Source organism: Ammospiza caudacuta, chromosome 7 (assembly GCF_027887145.1).
Source record: "Ammospiza caudacuta isolate bAmmCau1 chromosome 7, bAmmCau1.pri, whole genome shotgun sequence".
NCBI lineage: Eukaryota > Metazoa > Chordata > Aves > Passeriformes > Passerellidae > Ammospiza > Ammospiza caudacuta.
In genome coordinates, this window is record NC_080599.1 from 39385202 (window position 1) to 39396406 (window position 11205).

Consider the following 11205-nt stretch of genomic DNA (forward strand, 5'->3'; position numbering starts at 1 on the left):
AAAGGTTCACTAGAACTGTTAACAATTTATATTATCACTTTTTACATGTAACATTAAAAATGCCGTAACTGCTACTTCATAGCCACCTATTTTCTTAAGTTTTTGTTGTTCCAGAAGTATTTTTCCCTTGTTAAGTGCCTAAGTTTCACAACTAAATATCACAATGTCATTTTACATGCAAGTAAAAGTGGTATTTATCACTGAGTCAAACAAAATTGTCAGGTGTTCTTTTATATACCAGATTTTATAGTGTATTTGTCTAAACAAGTATGAAAACAGAAGGAACATACAACCACATTGAATTTAAAGAGACACAGACCACAGTAAGAAACACGTGCAGTCACAGACAAACCCCCATTCTCCAATAACCCTTCCATAAAGTTCCTGTGTACCTCAGTTGAATGGAGCTGCCTGGTTGTTTTCAGCCTTCTGTTTACTTTCATCTCTGCTCCTAACACAGACTTGATCAGACAATCTCTAAACCAGAGTTTCTAAAGCTTTGAGTGCCAAGCTGAGCTTTTCAGATACACCTGGCAGTGGGAACCCAGGAGTGCTCAATATGGAAAGACCTACACTGACCAGAACACGAGCCTAGAGAGACGAGCTCCATATAATCAGAGCCAATGAGCTATGGCAGTTTGCACTGGAAACAGACCAAAATACTTCAGAAGCCCAAAGAAACAGAACACATGAGCCTTAGCAGTGGTGCATTTTTCCTATTTCTTCCTCTCCCATCTCCTGCCTTGGCCTCCAAGGCTGTAAAAGCACAAGGAGCAGCAGTGTCCCCTGAGCTCCAGGCTGCCCTGTGCTGCTCCAGCCCTCTCTGGGAATACCTGGAACTCAGGCTTCCAACCTTTGTCCACATCACTGCAGGCCACATTTCTGGAATGGACACATTTCACTGGGTGCTTTTTCTGCTTCACAGTACCCTGCAAACACCCCCAGCTCCCTTCAGCACTGCTGTCTACCAGGGATCCTATTAACTGCAGCCTCTACTTCAGTTTCTCCTTTCCTGCAACAGCAAATCATGAAGATGCAGGGATAGGCTTTCAAGAACCTTGAGCAGAAAACCAGCATAAAAGTAAACTTTTACCCTTCATTACACATTTATCAATCCAGTTAATAGCAGCTGTAAAAGGTCAGAAGGGCAACACCTGTCTATCCCTGCCACAGTTTTAGTTCACCGGGCTTCTATCTATTACTCTAAATAAAACATGTTCACTTTAAAGAAGTAAAAATTTGTTTTTCTAACCAGCCAAGTCAATGGGGATTTCAGTAATATTCCTAAAGATCAGATGTCAGCTGGGTTGCAAAAGCATTCAGAAGCATTAGTGAACAATTTAATGGATGCAGAAGGCAGAACAGAATTTACTTCCCTCATCAGTTTTCTTTCTGTGAAGCTCTTTAAAAGTTATTTAATCCAGCAGATATGCCCAAACATTCAAAACAGACCACTTTCCACTTAGCTACTTTTTGGAGTAGTGTCACTGAATAGGTGTATGTTGCTTTAAAACAAGGAATTACTACAATATGTACTCACTAAAATATCTCTTTCTAATAAGCTCCAATTCACCCAATACATTCACAGAAATAGGAAGCCACAGCCTGGGGTCCAACTCTGGAAGAGTCAGAAGTATGCTACAGATTTCCTTAAGGATAACAAAAATCCTCACATAAATTTCACTACCCTGAAAAAAACCCAAACAGAACATGGCTTGGTCTTACATAAACATTTCATTGAGATAATCATATTTGGGCACACAAATTAAAGAACATTTAGTTACAGCCCCCTGCCATAGGAAGAGACACCTTCCACTTGACCAGGTTGCTCACTTCCAGCCATCCACAACTTCTCTGGGCTATCTGTGCCAGCAAACTCCATTTATAACATAATTATCAACTCTGCTTCAACTCTGCATGCATTATTAGGCCTCACTGTAAAAGACAACTGCAGCACAACTCATTCAGTTGTTGTAACAACTCTGAGCCACATCCTCACAAGCTGAGATCATTCATTTCCAGTTTACCTAAATAAAGTATCTACAAAAAACCCCTTACTTTCCTTTTGCTTTCACTTCCATGAATACAATTGTGTAGACACACCTTCACAGTCTGTGCAGAGCTCCCTTTGGAGAGGAATCCTTGTACAACTGGCACAGGTCAACACCTGAGCTACAGGAACAGAATTATATCCCAGAGATGCCATCACCACCCCTTCTTTCCCATTATATCTCACAGTCAGCTCCCCAAAATGACTGCACAAATATAAAGGACAGCCCTATTAATTAAAAATATTGCAAAAACCATTGATTAAATGGTATCTGGCTGCTAAAAAAAAATCTAGTATCTAAAAATGCAGAGCATCACTCATAACAGGTTTTCTAGAATTCCAGAAATATGAGCTCATTTTAGAACACTAAATGATAGATTAAAATGTTAATCATGTACTAAACTAAAATCTTCCCAGATACAGATATTAAATGTTTTAGTGAAGAGCAGCTATTACTGAGAGATTAACACCTTATTTTTTAAGTTTAAAGCAAATTAATCTATCTTGCAGAGTCATCAAAACTGTTTTGCATTCTAGACAGAACACTGCTATATAAATCTGTATTCCAAGATGAAAACATGCCAGAAGCTTGGCCATACAAAAGTTCTTCCAGAGTAACAGGCTAGGGGTGGGGGAAAATCATACCAATGGTTACAGACCTGACCATTTACACAAACCAGATGACAAATTTCAATGAACTGAAAATAGGTTAAGAAAAGTCCATACATCTATGTCCTAATCCCCTTTTTTCTACTGACAGTCCTGCAACTGATCTCTCACACAGCTCTGCTTCACAAACAACCTGTCCCTTCACATACTTGCTTTCCACTTCTCCAAGGTCATGCTGACCCAGTCTTACCTCCTTCAAAACTTCTGGACAAACACATACTCCCACAAAACCACACACTGAACAAAGCCTCAGCACTCTGCTCTTGCGAATACAATACTGGGATCTCAAGTACAGGGGTAAGGAGATGATTTTTTCCTGACAGAATTAAAGATACAAGGGCATACAAGAGTAACAATCAAGTAACACAGGAAAGTGACTTCCAGGACTGTAGAAAAGATTCTTCATAGAACAAGAAAAGAACACTCACAAAAATACCACCTTTAGAAATGCTATTGATTGAATGATACCTGCCCTTCAAGCTTCTGTTGATCCAAGTTTCTGCAAGCAAGGTTACCATACAACAGCCAGCAAACTTGTCTTTGGAAGCAAGTTGTACTTAACTCAAAAGCCCAAAGCACATTTTGGAAAAGGCAGCATCTGGGGAACCTGTACAGAAGCCTGTGTAAGATGATAAGCCTCTGGCCCTCAGCCAGCAAGTGTGATACATCAAAAATGAACCCTTCCAAGGGGTTTGCATGAGTTCGCTCCTCAAAGCAGCAAGAATACCAAGATAAAGCCATTTAAAACATGTAAAATCTAAAAGGTTCAACTTCTCATAAGCACAGAATAGGAGAGCACAGACTTTCTACATATTATGCCTAGCACCAATTATTCCTGTGTGTTTCATACTGTGCAGCCACTGGCAATGCTGTCAGCCCCTTATGCCACTCTCCTGTGCCTGTGAAGATTCCACTTCCCTCCAGTGCCCCTTTAACTGTCTTTAGGACTGTTTATGTTAGAGAACTGTGGTATTTACCTGAAATATTAAAACCTGTTTACTGCTCTACCCTGCTGCAGGGAGTAGAGTTTCAGGGACTGCACACTTCTCTCAAACAAGTGCATCTATTGACACAACTGATACAAACCAAAGAAACACATTTTAAATAGTATTGGGCTTTAAATGTGAACAATGCTCTGAACTTTCAAACAGCTTTAGCATTTTATGAAATAAGGTATTGCAAATCTGCAGAAGGTATTCTACTATTTTAATCAAATCCAAAGGTCTTCTTAGCTCTTTAAGGAACAAAATCAAACATCTATTTTGAACTGCACTTTGATCTACAGACATTTTGCAAGGGAGTCAATATAAGGCTGTGTTCTGGCCAGGAGCTTGCACAGCACCTTGTCATGGATGCCCTTAAGGTCCCACTCTTGTCCCCAAAGCCTCATGACAGAATGAGTGAGAGGGCAGTGAAGAGCCCATCTGTGCAGTCTGCCCAAAGCCTTAAGGAACAAAGTCAGTTCTGCACAGCAGCACACACCAGGATCATGTTCTCCATCATCAGGAAAGAATTGCAAATATGTAATTACTGGCTTATCCCCTCTGGATGCTACATACATCCTGCCTACCTGTCTTCCAGAAATGTGCATGGAGGCTAAGCAGAAGTTAAGTAAGTAGTTCTCCAGTACCTTAAAAAAAAATGGGATGGGTATTTCCCACTAAGGGTACTTTATAAATCAGTATTTTACCAGGGTTATTATTGCTACTATAGCACATTTACATTTAAATATATTCTGCTTGGAGTGGAGAAAAAACACATTTCCTATGGAAAAGAGCTTCAAATGCAACCAGACTATTTATCAAATATTTGTGTCAAGGCAAGAGCGACTACAAATCAAGTAGAGGGAAGTACAGATCTGCATTCCAGATGAAGGATAAGCAAGTAGAAGGCATGTCATTTGCAAAGAGGAAGAAGAATTGAAAGTCAACAAAACAGAGGACATTCAGAAATAAGAGACCATTCTCCTAACCAGCACTGGACTAATTCTTCCCCTCAATACCACTGCCTGGTCCTACAAGACCAGTACTACAAACTGGGAAGGGAGGTGCATTCCAGTTCCAGGTACTTCCCCTAAAGTACCCTGACAACCTGCCAGGACTGAGGGACAGCTCATCCCTCTGTCCCTCCCTGCATCTGGACTATTTCCAAACCCTTGTACATCAAGACCAGGACAATATGATCAAACTCCACTTTTATTTGTCTGTAACTAGGACATGACAAAGACATGTTCACTCAGCACTTTTCAGCATGTGTACAACACCTGAACTACAGTTTGTAAAGTTTACATTGTCTGCAATGGTTTTTATTTCACTGGTTTAACATTTTCAGCACTTTCTCTGATTGAGAAAGTACTTACAAACATCAATGCAGAAAAGTCACTGAACACAATTAAGTTTAAAACAACTCATATACATAAAAGATAAATTGCAAAAATAATATATATTCCACTAGTTTGGTATTGGCTTTAAAAAAAAAAAAGGGGGGAAAAAGTGATCTCTAGTCCTGTGATCTAATGATTTGCTGCAGCTGGGACATACATCCTCTTTGCACCTTCACAGTGTTTTCCTGCAGTTCTCTCTATGATCCAGTCCATGAAACTGAGTTAAAATAAAGCAAGGAGCTATGGACAAAATGCTGTCCAGCTGGTTTGGGCTTTGCCTTTAGATCTTGAAGAGAATTATTGTGCTGTGCTTCTCCAGGTAATCTATGCAGGCCAAGACTAAAACAGCCATCCTTCTATCCTAGTGCCCTACAATAAATGAGGGAATACAAGCAAAACATCTTGGGGGGAAAAATCTTCATACATTGCATGGTTAAGGATCTTCTCCAGAGATTTAAAAGAATTCAGCTCTACCCTCATCCATCAGATATCTTTGAAAGTCAACTAAGCAAAGCTCCATTCACCAATTTATACAGTCATCTTCAGCCTGCAGAGGTCCAAAAATTAATGCCTCTAAATGACTCATGAAGTATCAGAGAAACAATTTGTTATCAGCAGACTGGAATTCATTATGCAGCTATATGTACCCCAACTGGGATATTTTTTTGGAAGGTGTAAATGAAACCAGATTAGCACACAGCATTCTCCAGGGTATCCCTACAATCTCTTTTGGTTATTCCTATAGCTTGAAAGCCTATCCCTGCATCTAATGCCTCACCTGAACATATTCTGCTGCAATTTCACCTCAGAACTGCTTGTTTTATTCATGATGGATGTGGAAAACTGACTAAACTCTCCTTACAGATACCTTTTAAGAAATATTTTCTTCAGACCAAAACTTCAGTATTCCCTGACTGAAAGGCAACTTTAGCCTTTTTTGTTGGGGGAAGTCCCACAGACCACCCTGCATCCCAGCACTGTTTGGCAGCAGAAAAAGGATCTACTATCATATTCTGGGATCAAATATAGCCATGCTTTTTTAAAAAAAACACAACCAAACAAACAACCCACCCTCAACCAGTCAAATTTCACTGGCAAAGATCAAGCTTTCAAGTTCAAAGCATCAATGATGAAAAAACTGACACGACCCACCTACCAAGTGTGACAGCTCACAGGCAGTGACAGGATGTTGGAGCTGCTTCCTAGTTACACCTGCAGGTAACTTTTTTTAAGCTGCTTCTTTATATATCACCTGCTTATGTCTGATGAAACTTGATGTATAAAACCACTGAAGAGTTAATCAATCCATTTTTCCCCAAACCTTAATTATGGTTTCTCTCTTTCAGACTTCATTGTTTTCTTTACAAATCTTGTTACACAGCCATAACTTTCTCAAATATCACATTATTCCAAACTGAACAAGATAGCTCCTGCTGAAGACCTGCCCCTCCTCAGCAGAATGGAGAAACTGCTTCACTGCCTTATTTAAAATGCTTCTGTATGTTCCAGTATGACAAATGAATTTTCATGACAGTGATGATGCTGAGTCATGATAATTTAGGAACCATTACAACCCCCAGGATACTCCCCCACAGAACTGCTTCCCTACCAGCTGCTACTTGTCTGTGTAGGCAATATACCAAAACACAGTAATTTGAACCCATCTACACCAAAATGGCTGAATCCAAAGCTATTGTTTCCAGACCATTTTATTGAATTTGTTGGGATCACATTATCTGTGTGTCCAGTAAGAACATTATTGCAATACAGGGAAGTGAAACCACCAAAAAGTACATGATACAGGACAGACTCCCTGGTGTCAACACTCTTCCCTTGGACATACCCAAGTCTTGCCTTTTTTCTAGATGTTGAGAGGGAAAAAGCTCCACAACTCTTCAGCATTCTGGAACTTTTCCCACCCCCATGGGCTATCAGCTCCCTAAACACCAGAGGACACATTCCAGAAGGCCCAGTCAGCCTGAAGACATTGAAGTTATCATTAACCCATTTCTCTACTTTTAACTGGAGTTCAAAGTAGAGGAAAGACAGTTTCTCCAAACTAACAGTCAAGACCATAACACATTCAGTATTTTCAGGATGAGGGATCCTTGCTGAGTTTTTTTAAGATTAACATCAAAGGTCTTTTCAGATCATCTCACGTGAGTCCTGATTAATCCCTTGATGATGGATGACTCATTGTAACACAATGGCAAAACACTCCTCTCTGCTGAAAGGCTGGAGCCCTGTTGTAATCTTACCCATACACCTTCACCAGCAACTTTGTGAATACCAATCATTTCTGTGCCCACAATAATACCATGCACCTCCCTGGCAGACTCAGTCCTTTATTTACAAGTCAATTGTTCATCACAAACTGAAGATGACAAAATTCCAAGAGAGTGTCACTCACTGCCACAGACTCTCTGTGTTGCAAATAGGCTATGGGGAGGGGGCTACACAGATATCCAGAACCTAGAAGAGACACCAAAAATCAAACTTCAATTAAAATGTCTCATTTCTTCCTGTATTGAAAAAAAGGATTCTTAAAACCAAGGACATCTAGACAACATTATACACATACTTCCTTATCAAGTGCCACTAACACCACACCACTGAGCTGTGATCCTCCTTCCAGTGTGGAGGATAAATCTATGCAAAACACTGAACTGGAAATGATCACAAGATTCAAGGAGAAAACAAATCAACACTGGCATTTTTGCTAGAATGTCTCTAAGTCCTAGAACTTCAGTTGCTCCTGGCGAACTCCCTAATGTACAACAGTCCCTGAGGCACAAGGTCACATGCTGTAAAATATTTCTTTTTGAGCATCATTTATTGCAGAAAACCTCAGTCATGTTTGGCTGCACTGATTCAAAGCATTTTTGTTAAGCCAGACCTTGGAAGTGCAACTATTTCAGATTAGTCATATTATAGAACTGCATATACCAACACTTTGTAAAACTGTTTGCTGTTTAATAATAGAAAGGTGTAAGTAGTATCAAGTGTGAAAATTCTTCTCCTGACTTTTAAAGACCAGCTAGAGAAGGAGTTGCACAGTTCAAGCAAGAATTTCCAGTTTGGAGTGAGACAGCCTGATCACTAATATGTATGATCAATTAAGCCAAAATGTTTTCCTCCCTGCCTACTGGCACGCTCACAGCCCTGTCTAACCTAGAGCTTCTAGATCTGCCCAGTGTTTGCACAGGGCAGTGGACACTTGGCCACTATCAATCTCTACCTAAATCCACTCCCAAAACCAAAGATTTATCTTCTGACCCTACAGTAACTCATTAAAGTTTGGCACATTTTCACAGGAACATATAAAGTTACAGTACACAAATTAAACAACATCCTGGCTTTCATGAAGTACTCTGAGCAGGACCGTGTTTCTGCCAACTTCACTGCTTTTCATCAAATCTGACCAGCAAAGAGAACATGGACTTCAATTCCTCTTGCTGAAACAAAAGGCACACATGATTTAGTTGGTATCCTGGTCACTACGTAAGTGGCAGTAAAATGTCTGCTTACATTGCTGAATTTGCAGAACCAAAACTGAACCCCTCCTGCCTCTACAAATAAATTAACACAAAACTTCAAAATCCCAGCCAAACTTCCTGGTACACACACTACCTCATCAAGTGCAGAATCCAGTGAGTATGACCTGTCCCTGGATAAGCCAGAGCAACAGTCCCCCCTGGTTTCTGTGGAGCTGTGAGGAAAAGCTCTGTCCCTGCAAGCACAGCCAGCACTCCACAGGAGAGAGGTGCTCTAAAGCTTCAGCTCTACTGAACAGAGCCAGCCCTTTCCCAAATCTCTTCCTACAGACAAACAAACAAAGCACACCCTGGAGTACACTTCACAGCTAAGTCAATTCAGCAGTTACACAACTAACTTCAAACAACTCCTAACACTGGGGGGGAAAAAGGTAACTTGAACTCCTGAGCCAATAGTTTTTCTTCACTTTGTAAAGGCAAGAACGACATTATCTGACATCCCACACTCCTGAAGAAATTCACAGATCTAACCACAGCATTTTTCTGTATTAAAATAAGGATCCCATAACTCCTGAAACACTGTTTCCATTTAATGAAAATGCTAGTGAATATTATTTTTCCTGTAGTGACTTAATTTCCTAATTTAAAACAGGAATGTCAAGATTCAGTAACACCATGCAGCAGTCATATATGTGAGACAAGGCGACCATACCCTGTAAATATTCTTAAAGTAGAGATTTTTTCCTAAGACTCAGAAAGTATGCACTTCCATTTGATTTGTTGTACTTCACATCTGCATTCTGCTCCTCATATTTCTGAGACACTGCAGAAAAAACAGGATTTGTGGTTTTTTTAAAATGCCATCTGTTCCCTGCATATTTTCACTTTAGGTCCTTGTATGATATCTGCAATGGAAACTTCTGTGTCATATAGGATTAAGGCTATAAACCAGATGAATATAAAATGCAGAGGGCTGCAGCACTTCCCTACAGACAGCTGTAAAAAAAACCCTAACATCATAAGGAAGTACCACCTGAAGCCTTTCTATTCCAAATACAAAACTTTTAATAAGTTCTTCTTAAAGGGACTTTCCTCCAGAAATGAAGTGAAAGAGTGTGAGAGGAAAAGCTGCTTGAAGAATTTGGGAATTTTATTTGTTCCTACCACTGCTCTACACCTGTTTTCCCTCCTGAGTCAGAAACTGGAAGGTTCAGATACCAGTCTCCAAATGGATAAGCTTTAAGGGGAACCTTTCACTGAAATACCAGCCATCTCCATTCATGAACTAACATTTGCATAAGCTTTTTTCATAACCACCTAACATTTTTATAGAAGCAATGTCAACTCTACAGTAAACTCAGCTTTGATGGCGCTCCAATTATCTCAGCTGTTATCTCCATTCCCCCTCTTTGCTATTTCCACACTTTGCTCAGGCACTTGCAACGTTTCAGAGTATTATCAACATTACTAACGCTTGTGTCACTCACAGCTCGGGGGCGGGGAAAGGCAGCCTGACCTACCTGGTCATGTTAATATAAAAAGATCTTTAAGCAACACTCTTAAACCATTCCACCATTACTTGTAAGAATTTAAATAGCTACTGTTCCTCTAAAGCTGTTTAAAAACTCATAACTTGTGCAGACACCTACTGACTGCTCTAAAATCGTTCCAAACCAGCTCGTTACTAAACCGAACTGAATTCAAAGTCTGAAATGGATACTGGAAACGCCAGGCGCGTTCTGAGCAAGTCCAGCCCCAGCCCTTGAAGTCAAACCACACAAGACCTCAGGCCAACAGGGCATCAAACACACCGGACACACGGAAATAACTTTGACGCCCGAAAGAGCCGCCCCCCGCTCGGCCCGGGCGCCGTTTGCCTGCGAGCAGGCACCGAGCGGCACCTGACAAGTTTCCCAGCGCCGCTGGCAGCGGGCACGGCGAGCCGAGCCCCGGCTGCCCGCAGCCCACGTGTCACTGCCGGCCGCCGACCGCCCCTTCCCGCCGGGGGCAGCCGGGAAGCGCGGCCCGGGAGGAGCCCAAGGGGAACGGCCGCGCCGCCCGCTTTCGTTTCCAGCCGACAGCGGGGTCGCCCCTGCCCGGCCCCCGGCACTCACCCGCCGCCCCGGCCCGCCCCCCCCACCCCGCTCACGGACGGCCCCATGACAGGAGCTCAGCTCCGGCAGTGTCAGCGCTACGAACTTCCCGGCTGAACAGGAAACAATAACCCGCAGAGCCCCGGCCCCGCCGCCCACCCCGGCCCGGCCCTGCCCGCGGGGACCTCGCGCTGTCCCCCCCGGAGGCGCCGCGGCCGCGGGACCGAGCGCGGGGGGGGAGGGGGGGGGGGGGCCGGCCTGGCGGGAGGCCGCTCCCGGGCCGCACCGAGCCCGCGGTGCCGCGGGGGGCGGCGGGGCGGGCCTGGGGGCGGCAGGGGCCGGGTGAAGACGCGGAGGGTGCGGGGGGCGCTGGGGGCGCGGAGGGGGCGGCGCGGGGGCCGCACTCACCGGGCGGGCCCTGGCGCGGCTCCGGCGGCCCCACAACCATAACAAAGCTCTGCCCAAAATGGCCGCCCAGCCCTGCCCGGCCGGGGGCCGGAGGGGGCGGGGCCCACG

At 43.0% G+C, this 11205-nt stretch overlaps 1 protein-coding gene across 2 annotated transcripts in view; it reads right to left on the reverse strand.

Annotated features, from left to right (window-relative positions):
* The window catches only part of GPBP1L1 (GC-rich promoter binding protein 1 like 1), a 32161-nt gene extending 20987 nt beyond the window's left edge, over positions 1-11174 (reverse strand). Inside the window, exon 1 of one of the 2 annotated variants that reach the window (XM_058808254.1) lies at positions 11098-11174. The gene's annotated coding sequence lies outside the window, so the exon portion shown is untranslated. Of the gene's footprint in view, positions 1-3187; positions 3204-11097 lie in introns of those variants that run through there. The other variant, XM_058808252.1, reaches the window with a different exon arrangement.
* Between the last annotated feature and the right edge of the window lie 31 nt (positions 11175-11205).